Genomic DNA, 11,625 nt, shown 5'->3' on the forward strand with positions numbered 1-11,625 from the left:
TGCTTTGATTTCCAACCCGATAACTTAATTTTGCCTGTTCTCTACCCCAGAGAAATGAGGAAAAGAAAAAGGCCCGCTAAAATAATTTGTCCAAGAATGGTGATAACAACATTATTCATAACAGCCCCAAACTGGAAACATCCTAAATGTCCATCAACAGGAAAATAAACAAACTATGGTACATTTGTGCAATGAAATACCACTCGTAAATAAAAAGGAATGAACTATTGCTACACACAACATGGATGAAGCTCAAACACAAATTAATTTTCTAATTATTAAAAGAAGTTTCAGCACATTCTAATTCTGGGACAAGTTTCACTTTCGCTTTATGCATTTCTGTAGTGGTTAAGTGATTATAATCATTACATATTAATATTAAAAATTTAAAAATAAAATGCAGTAAGCCTTGTGATTAAAGTTAGTAGCTTTTGTTGTAATATTATAAAATTAAATATTTTAATTATATTTATAGCTCAAATATAAAATATAAGTTATTTATATTTTAAATATAAAAGTAAAATAATGGATATCTTATTTATTTGGAAGTGGAGGGGATCAAAACATGTTACCCCAAAATATGCTGGTTTGGCATATTGATTATTTTGAGCTGCCAGCAACTGAGAAACTGCTCTCTATCCTCACCTTTTCTGCCTAAAAGCAGGACATAAATTTCCCATGAGAAAGGTGCCCTCCTGGTACCAGGAAGAAGAGAACTTTCTTATCATGGGGGATAGGAAGTTGACACCAAGATGAGTCAACTCATCATAAGCACAAACCTTACTGAAACAACCCTCATCTTCCATTAGTTTCCCTCATGTATTTCCTGGCCACTTTCCCACAATGTATCACCCCTAAAAGCCCAAATCCCTTTCCTTTGCCTTGTCACTTCTCCACAAATTTATCATCTTTTGTTAAGTTGTTTATAAGCTCCTGAGTCTAACAAGTTCTTTGGAGTTTTTGCTTCTTATCCATGAAGTCCTCTGTGTCACATAAACAATGTTAACATCATATAAACTTGGTATGTTTTTCTTTTGTGAATCTGACTGCTGTTAGTTTAATCTGCATGTCCCAGTCAGAAAACATAAGAGGGTAGAGGAAAAGTTTTTCCTCCCCTCCAGAGGCAAAGAAAGAACTCCAAGTCACTAACTGCTCTTCTAGGTGACTGAGAACTAGGACCATATACAGAATAGGTGACTCATTTACTTCCTGAACACACTCAAGTTGCCTTTTCAGAATAAGTCAACATTGCATTTTGATTTGACTTCATAACTCTATCAGTTGGGGTGCGTCTGGAGCAATAGGAAACTTACTAACAGAGGTTTCGATCATAACAACTCTTATTTACCTTACAAAAACTCTGGAAGTAGGTGGTCCCAGGGTAGGTTTGATGGCATAACAATGACTCCAAATCCTAAACTTTTTTTCTTTTTCATTCTGACACCCTTAGAGTGTGAGCAATGCCCCTCACCTTCCACTCATGCTCACAAGACGGCTGCCCCTGCTCCAACCATTGGGTCCTCACACATCTGACAGTGTTGTGGCCAGCAGGAGGAGCTGGTGCAAAAGGGCTTTTTCTCCTCTGCATGTCTTATTTGTCAGGGAGGAAATAATCTTTTCTGGAAATCCAGAAGAGACTTCTTACATCTCTTTGGTCAGAACAAGGTCAAATGGCAACCACCAATCACTGGCTAAATCCATTGGGATTGTCACCATTCAGTCACACCAACTAAATCATCCAGAGTGACACATTGCTGCCTGAACAAAATCAGGGTCTGTAGGCTAGGAAGTGGCTGCCTGCGACATTCCCAATGTCTGTGTAGATCAATAATTATAGGTTACTTCAATCATGCCCTGCCTCACCAATGCTTAGAGTGTGGACCTTTTTTTTCCTGAGGAGATGGTAGAGCAGAGGAAAAGGCAAGTTCTGGCTTAAATCACACAAGCTCTGTGTCTTTGAGCAAGTGACTACTTTCCTGAGAGTCAGTTTTCTTATCTGTAAAGTGGGAATGATAATAATCCTTGACATGTAGGAGCTGGTGAGGAACAACAGAAATAGTACATGGAAAACACTTGGCATATAGTGTCTAGCACAAGATCTGTGCTTAATAAATAGTAGGTATCGTGACTCTCAGAAAGAGGAGCTTGGGCTTAAACCACGGCTTGTATCAACAAGTCAGTTTGTCCATTTCTGTAGTCATTCCCTGTAGAGACCTAGAGAATACATATTTGAAGTCCTCATGGAGCTGCTGTGAGTAGTAAATGAGGTTCAGGTAAGCCCATAGTTGGTGCTCGATGAGTTCTACTTGGAGTCCAGTTGGGAATCAGGTTCATTTCCTGACAGTAATGTGAACTTGGTCACCTCCATGCTGAGATCGGGCACTCCTCCCCTCCCCTCCCCTCCCTGATGAACCCGGCATGGGTCTGCCCTTATCTGCCTGCGTGCTGCTCTGTGAGTGTTTGCAGAAAATTGGTGAAGGTCTGGCCTTGCAGGCTGCGATCTGTGAAGGGCAGAGTAAACTAAGGGGATGGCAGGCAAGGGATTAATGCTGGAATCCTCCAAAGCCCCAGGATGCTTTCTTCACAAGATTTCGAACCTTAATTCTGGATTTTTGGATTTCTCCCTTTTTTATAACTCTGACATCACTAAGCAGGCAGAGCCTTAGGAAACCGTACAAGGACTTGGACCTCTGTGATGTTCTGCTACAGTTTCATCCATCAGGAAAGGAGCTGATGACTGAATATAGTTCTGTGTATTCATCCACTGCTTCTGAGTGTGCGCAACGCCTTCACGGATGCTATCACACTGGAGCCTGTACAAGAGAGATGGGTCTCGTTTCTCCCCTTCTATAAATGAGCAAAATGCAGCCTCACAGAGGTTAAACGATTTAGCCAAAGTTATCTATTTAGTACTTCATTAGGAGTTGGAATTTGAAATCTGATCTGAGGGTCCCTAATATCCTCGGGAGGCAGTGGTTTGACTATTATGAACCAGGAACATCTTTCACTTTTTTTTTCTTTTGGGTTTCTGTAAATTTTTCTCTGTTATACAGAACCAAAGAATGAGAACAAACCCCACCCCCATTACAGCATTATCCAGGCTTCCAATTTATAGGGCAAAAGATTATCCTCAAGTCTTTCCACAGAAACACCACCATTGGTATGGCATAGAGAACTTCCCAATGTAGGAGACTTCTGAAGCCTGAAAGTTAAAAACCAAAGGTTAATTCACACCACCTCTGTGAATCAAGTGAATATTTATTTACACGATTAATAAATGGCAGAGGGATTAAAACATGGTTTTTGTTATGTTTTGGTTTTACTTCATCTAAAATCTTCTAAAGATGATTCTAGGGCAGTCTCTTGGGAACCGAGGAGAAAACACACCTCCAGTTTCTCAACAGCTCACTTAGAGGAGGCTTCTGAGATTCAGGTCTAAACACACTCCGTCCATCATCCACGGCCTGTGCTCCAGGAATGCAAACAGCCTCTTCAGGTGGAGTTGGTAGATGGCCTACGGTGTCCACTGCCCTCACAAATGACTAAGAGGATCCAAGTCAACCAGTGGTGGCCTGTCCTAGAGTCGTCCTCCATGACAACCCACTTCAGTCCCCGTCTTGCTCAGACCCTGGGTCCTTACCCAGCACCTCTCATAGCATCTGCCTCTAGCCTCCTGGTCCTGCAACATCTGGACTAAAAACCAACTATGGTCCCCTCTTTGTACCCACGTGGGCTCTTGAATGCTGAGGGCACTCTCCCTCTAACCGTTTACTGTGAGTACTTGCGCATCTGTCTGGCACAGCTGAATACGCACCCTGGGGGGCTAGAGGTGTGTTCTGTTCACTGTGGGTCCCCAGTGCCCTGGCTCAGGGCCTGACACCCAGCAGGCTCCCAGCGCTCATCGAACAGATGCAGGAACCACTGTCGAGCGAGCTCTGCCTCTCCCTGAATGGCTGAGACCTCACCCAACAGGTGCAGCCCAGGTGAGTCATTTTGGATCTCCCTCCGCCCCTTCTCTTCCCCAGGCTCTAGCAAATGGAACTTGAACCAAATTCAGCACGGTAGTAAGAGCTGGATTCCTGTTTTCCCCTCTTTATTGAAGACACCTGGCCAACAGGTGGTTCACACCTGGATACCTGGGAACCAGGGAGTTGCAGCCTCCCCACTGGAGGGCCCTGTCCAGGGGGGCTTTCTAGGAAGAGTCAGGGTTTACTGGAGAGTTGGGTCCTTCTCTTAGTCCACGAGGCAGTCCTGAAAAGGGACAGGCAAATGCCACGGGCGGAGCCCTGGCACAGTACCCACACCCAACAGAGCGCCTGATCCTCCGGGGAAAGCAGAATCAGCCATGCTGAGTGATGGGAAATACAGACCTGACCAGTTCCACCTGTTATTTAAAGACTGAGAAGTTCCTCTCCTGGAGGACACAGCACTTGCTGAGAGAAAGAGGAGACGCCCCTTAATTCTGGCACGTACTGTCCCAGGCCAGGACACGTGGTGTCTGGAGGAAGCGCAGGCACGGTTTCTCCCTGCTCTGTGAGGCAGCTCAGCTGCACAGGTGCAGCCCTCTGGATGATGCATCGATACCTGGCCAGGACTCTGGAGCCGCCACCTAATCTCCCTGCCCCTCCCCTGCATCCCGACCCGTGCATCCTCCCACAGTCTTCGACTCCCCCCTCACCACATTACACGGAAAGTGTCTGTTTATGTGCCCATTTCCCAAAATATTAGAGCATTTGTGCCATATGGTATATGTGCCAGGCATTATTTGAACCTTGTCACACATATTAGCTCATTTAATCTTCACAAGAACCCAATGAGATAGAGACCCCTGTGGTCCCCATTGAATAGCTGGGGGCAAGGGCTCCATGATTCACTCTTTTGTCCCCAGCCCGGGACCAGGTTGCATAGAGAAGCTCTTGGGACATAGAGTTGAGTGATTGAGCCGATGAAGGAATGAGCTGTGTTTACTGGCCGTTTAGAGAAAAGAAACACATCATGTCTGCTCAGCACTTGCCTACTTTTCTTCCTTCTCGTCATCACTTCTCTGTCTTATCCCATTATTTTCCCAATCCTTCCTCCACCACCTCAAAGACAAAGATTTAAGCCAACTGAAGTAAAGTATCCATTAAAAACAAAGTCTCTTAATTGGCTAAAGTTACATTTTTCTGTTTGCTCTCTGCGGTTTGTGAAAGAATGAGGTTGGTGTTATGGTCTGTTTGGAAAATGCCCTTTGAGAACAGGGACAGTTAATGACTGTTTCCCACTGAGTCCAACAGACAGTGCCAAGTACCCCGCGGGCACAGAGAAAATATTAATTGATGTTGATTTCCTTACTTATTATTTAAATATGCTAAATGGCCCCTGAGAAGCTTTCGAAAAGTTAACATGTTACCCAAAATACATGACTTATCCAGGGAGTACTTTACTCTTTACCCACTGAGAGTTCAGTATCTCTGTTTTCGAAGCCTATTCATTTTGCAAATTTGATGAATTTGCACAGGAAGAAGTGGGATAAGATTTGGTGATAAAATGGTCAGAAATACTCCTGATTTCTACTAAAAGTCAACTGAATACTAAGTTGCCTGTGCATGAGAAGCACGCGTGGATCCCCATGGGTTGGAGAATTTAATTACGTCTTTCTTTATACTGATGTTGTGTGTCATAAAAAAAATTGTTAAAAGTTGAAATATGACAAGCTTAATTGTTTTCCCTATTTCCCCACTTCTAGAGCACCTCGGCATAAGCCTAAAAAGTTAGGCCGTTTGACATTTTTGGTGCTCAAGTTGTTGGGAAATAATTTTATTTCAAACCCAAATCGCAGAAGGCTTTTCATTCTGAAACAGGAAACATTTAAGAGTTATCAGTGTCATGTACTGTTGAGAGATTCCAGAATATATTAGGCAGATGAGTATTTAAAGTGGTATAAATAAGATTTCTCTTGTCATCACTTATGTAGATGACGGTTCGGAGTTTCTCTGCGGATTTCTGACAAGCCATCAACAACCATGAAGGATGATTTTCCTTCGCTGATTTTGCTAATAAGTTGTCAGCTGATTAACACTGAGGGCTGGTCAGATTTGGGCTGTGTGTGGTTTGTGATCATGCAGGACGGGACTGCAAAGGGATTTTGATGCTGTCATTAGAGTATGATTACATTAAACAGTAAAATAAGACAGAATACAGTTCACTATCCATTTCTTGAACACTTGAGCCAGACGTGTCTTGAAATTTGGAAGGTTTCAGATTTTGGAGCATACTTTAATAGGCATATCACACATCGTATAAGAGCCCTAGCGAGGTTTGCAGCATCACTCCATAATCTAAACTGTTAACTATGTCTTTAATCAAATGTATTAATATTCTCATCAGTGGGAGAAGGACTATGCATAGCGACCTGTCACTTCAGGGCAGGTTTTGTCCCAAATGAGTTAGCGCAAGAATTTCAGTTTCCAGAAATGTTTGGACCTTGAAATTGTCATAAGGGATTGTTGATGAGCATAATTAAGGTCCAAAATGTTCATGCTGCCAAAGGAACATCAAATCCAATAACCACAGCATCTTAGATAAAATGCCACACAATTCCGTCCTAGGAAGGACTTTGTAGTTTTAGGTGCCACTTGCTGAAATATCTGGAATCTCTATCCAGAAGAAACAATCTACTTCCACCTGTTGTTTTAGAATGTGTACTTAATGATGTTAAATTTTAATTTTTATTTGAATAAGTAATATACTGGTAGAAACTTTAAAAAATCTATGCTCTAACAGAGCAAATCTTGTCATGTTTTCCTTCAGACCTTACATGTGCATGTAATTTACTCAATGGAGACACTAGTCTTTCGTCTTTTTAAATTTAAAATTATAACATGTGTTCTTCTATGTATTTTACTTTCTTTATAACTGTCATTTTGAAGAATCTTTTCTGAAGTAAAATTGAACACAGTATTCCTCTGCTATCTTGGAAGGAGGAAGCAAAAACAGAGAACACAACAGAAACTATTGGTAGCTATCCTGCCACATGGGTTAAGCACTGCTGTTAATAGTATGCAAAATAATTGTCAAGATTTTAATCAGGTACACTTCTGCCATGGTGAGTACAGTTTTATAAAATAAAATAATTGCATCAAAATGAATACCATTTAGGTTATGCATTTATTTTAGCAAATGACTCTGAGACCTAAACCAAGTCACTTAACCTCATAAGGACTTAATTTCCACCTCTGTAAAATCAGAAATTTTATGAAGTTTCTAAGCCACTGATTACTTGTTTTTTGTTTTTTGGCTTTTTAACATCTTTATTAGAGTATAATTGCTTTACAATGGTGTCTCAGTTTCTGCTTTATAACAAAGTGAATCAGTTATACATATACATATGTCCCCATATCTCTTCCCTCTTGCATCTCCCTCCCTCCCACCCTCCCTATTGATTACTTGTTAAGCAATGAAAAAGTTTTGTTATATAGATAGTATTCTGGTGACAATTAACATTGTCAGCTTGAAGAAATATAGTATCCTTAGGATTTTTTGATTATGTTATTATTTGTAACTTTTTAAAAATAATAACTTCTGGTGATTGAATTTCTATTAGAGCTAAGCTGGTATGTTTGTATTTTGGAGTTTTGAGCCCATGTTAATTTGTCCATATACTTTCCGAGTATTTTTGCTATTGTCAGCTACTGAACTGATAGTGACAGAAGAGATAGAGCAAAATGATGGTTGAGAGGAAGTGGAGTGAGCTGAGATTAACTCAGTTCAACAAGAAAGGTAGTGTCATGCTCTCAAAATGTTAAAGTATCTTTCTTTTTTTTTGGTCAACAAATATGACATCTTTGGACTTATGTTGAAATTAAAAAAAAATTCAACCAAGGAATCGTACAGAGTGACATATGTAGGGACATGTGAATGACATTGTTCATAAAAAGGGAAGGAGAATTTTACAAGCTAGAATTTATGAACTACATTCGTGTAAAATTAATAGAGTGATATACCTGTTAAACGCCTGAATTTCTAACATAGCTTGGAAAAGTCTTGCCTATTTACATTTTCCCCTTTGATTTTATTTCTTGTTCAGAGCTATGCTTTGTGTTCTACTCATTGTCACTGGAGAAAGACCATTTGATCCATTCTAGAAGGAGCTTTGATTTTCCTCTAGTGTGAGATGCTTTGCAACTTAATCCACTTGGACTTAAGAGAAAGGACCACTCTAGAGCATATTGTCACCATTCTTGTCCTCACAGTTTTCCACGTTGATGGTTGCCACCCTCCTAATGATGGAGGCCCTCCACCTTCCTCCTCACATTTTGGCTGCACAGGGAAAATAGAGGAGACTCCAGTGTTGAAATGAAAGAACAGTGTTTATAATGCCAAGGACAAGCAGGGAGAGAGCGAGCTGGGAGGATTTTCTGGAAATTTCTGCTCTTATAGGTGTATTTATTTCTCAACAGATATTCATGGAACTTTCATTTTTCTGGTGTAGTGCTAGACTCTGGAATTAAAGGAGTAAAGAAAATTTTGCCCTCAGGGAGCTTAGAGTCTACTCTAAAAGAGAAAAGCATGAAATAGACAAAATAAACTGATAAACATGTACATAGAAAAACAAATAAATAAATGGATACAATAGATGATTAGATAAATAGACAAAAAGTAAGTATAATTATGATGTGTGCTATGAAGAAAGTGTGCAGATAGAGAGGGAGGGTCTGCCTGAAGGAGGAACATTGAAGCTGGGATGAGAGCCAAGGTCTGGTTGCTCATAGGCTTCCCAGGGCAGGGGGGTGAGTCCTCCTCCTTTTTGAACTCTGACCCAGGAAGTACTCTGCTTTAGGAATCAGATTAACTTTCTCAGCACTCACCAGGTTCTCTCTGGGAAATTTCCTGAGCAAAACCTATTGAACACAGTTGCCCAAATATTATTCCTGCCAAAGTCCTTCCTTTATCGCTCTAAGTGCTGACTAGAGAGCTATTTGTTCTGGTTTCTGAGGAGTGTAAGGAGTTGCCTAATTTCAGAAGAATAAAATGAGACTGAAACTCTAGGTCCTTGGTTGTATCTTACTCTGCTAATTTTTCTCCATTGGAAGATTCTCTGGCATAAAGAATTCATTGTCTTAGACAAAGGTTAGTGGGGATTGAGTTGGGAGGGACTCCTAAAGAGGTAGTTATTTGAAGTTTGGTTCTAGTGGTTTGGACATCACTTGTTTCTGTGTATATGTTAATAAAATTTCTTAGAAAAACACTTGAATATCAAAAGATTTGTAAATTAAGATTTGTAAATTAAGACCATTCTGGTTTCTCAGTTACTAATGAAACAAAGGAAAAAGCTTTGGACTGGTTTTGGGGGGAGACCCGAGTTATTGTACCCATTCTGCCCTTGAGTACCCTTGAAATCTTGTATGAGTCATGTGACTGCCTTGGATAAGAGAATTCCAAATTCATATACAAAATGAAGCTGGTAGACCAGATAACCTCCAAGAAATTTTACAACCAGATAACTTCCAAGATGCTTTACAGCTTTCACATTCTAAGATTCTGATGAATGTCTTGAAAATATTTAAAAGGAACTTAGGATGATTGGAGCTCAAAGTTGTCTACTGAAGCCATTAGAAAGCCCACTATTTCCATTCATAGTTTCATCCTGCTCTTCAGTTTGAAGTGCCCTGCAAGTATTACCCATCACATACTCACCTTGTTTCACATGTTTCTCTTCACTGCTGCCCGTTGCAATGGCATTAGACCTTTTGTTTTCATATAAGAGGACAGAAATACTTCTAGATTTGAAATTTCAACTGGGAAGCTCAGAGGATAAGCAATAGAAATTGCTTTAATGCAATAAAAAAAGATTCAAGAAACTACAAAATTTTCATTTTATAAAGAGCAGCAGACTTTGTAACATAAAGAATGAATGAAGACTGATAATGGGAACAATTGGGCAAATTTTTATGTTATCTGCAAAATCGGGATTTCTTCTGAAAATTCAAGAGCAGAAGCTTCATCCTTGAAGCTCAACAATATTCCCCAAAAGCCTTTGTTTGCCCTAATATTCCATAATGTTATGCTTTTACAGTCAATAAGCCATTAGTAATCAAGAGATGTATAATTTATTAATTACACTCCACATTAATATTTAATCTTTTTGGTTGCTGAGCATATTTCTAAATCTACTTTTTAATTACATTTTAAGGATATAAATCTTCCAGGCAACCATTAGAAAAGTCATTTTTCTGCACATTATGATGCCAATTACTTCAAAGCAGCTGGTTGTGAATTCTTGTGATGATACTTGGTAAAGTGGTGCATAGGTACTCTTCACTCATTTGAAAGCTAATTGAATAGTAGTGAGAAGGGAGTGTTATAAAGAATTTACAAAGACACAGAATAGCCAGAGAGAGAAAAAGAAACAACATATATCAGAGAGTCATCCACAGCCACAGTGGCCCCCTTAACTAGGCAGCACCAGTCAATGGTGAACATTTCCTGAGTTCTAAGATCTTGGGCTTTGGGTTTGATATTTACAGTTCACTGAAATAAGCAGCACTTTTCTGTTATGACTCTGGTCCAAATAATGGCATTTTAAAGGCCATAAACAGAACTTCCTTACTTTTTTCTCCCAATAGTCATGCCAGATGCCAGGGATAATGATTTTTTCTTTCTTTTTTCTTGAATTCCTGATGAGCTGCTTTGCTTTGGCTGACATTTGAAAAACTCAGTTCCCCATGTTTTGAAAACCTTAGTGCCAGTTCCCTTAGATTTCTTTTGCCTGTCTGGCATTTTATGTGTTCTTAATTCAATTTTTTTAATTACCTCTATGCTGGGACAATTTTTGAAAGTGAGTTCTAAATTTTTTCATATACTCAAGCTATGGTGGTGATGACAGTGGTTTCAGCAGAAGGTAGATGGAGTCATTGAATTATACTTGGGGAAAATAACTGCTTATTTCTAAAACAGCATTATTTCTGAAAACTCAGCCTTTCCATATATTCAAAAATATTTGTTGAATAAACCACTGAATAAATGTGGATGCACTTTTTACTCACAGAATGAGAAGTCTTTGGAAATTTTCTTTCTGCCCCCCATGGGTTTGCCACTGTTCCTATACTGGGTCTGAGATTTCCACCATAAAAATTCACTCCTTAGGTTGGACAAAACATGAGAGTTATTGTTTTGAAAAGACTATTGCTAAAATGCTTATGCGTCACCTGGGAGAAGCAGGTATGTACCTGCACTGTTCTCTGAGCTTATTTGCATGCCCTAATTATGTAGTTTAGCTCCTGTAGCCTTCTGAACTTCTGTTCTTATGGCAATTTAAAAAATTCTCTTTATTTACTAGGTGGCTTAATTATTTTCTTCATTTAAAAATAAGAAATACATCACACATACGAGAATGCATGAAACTTAAATATACTGCAAATAATTTTTCAAATGTTCTCCTTCCCTTACTGGTTTGTAAACTTCATGAGATCAAGGACCATCTCATGTTCACTGCTGGATCCCTGGGGTTTGACACAGTGCCTGGTACATAGTAGGACTTCCAAAAATATTTGTTAAATAAACCACTGAATAAATGGGGATGTACTTTTTACTCACAGAATGAAAAGTCTTTGGAAATTTTCTTCTAAAGGAGAATTTGGAGGG

General features: G+C 39.7%; 1 protein-coding gene across 45 annotated transcripts in view; it reads left to right on the top strand.

Moving 5' to 3' along the window:
- SETD4 (SET domain containing 4) overlaps positions 1-11,625 on the top strand; it is a 472,148-nt gene that overhangs the window by 439,530 nt on the left and 20,993 nt on the right. The gene's annotated exons all lie outside the window — the stretch shown is intronic.

This window comes from Balaenoptera borealis, assembly GCF_965194805.1.
Source record: "Balaenoptera borealis genome assembly, chromosome: 5".
Classification (NCBI taxonomy): domain Eukaryota; kingdom Metazoa; phylum Chordata; class Mammalia; order Artiodactyla; family Balaenopteridae; genus Balaenoptera; species Balaenoptera borealis.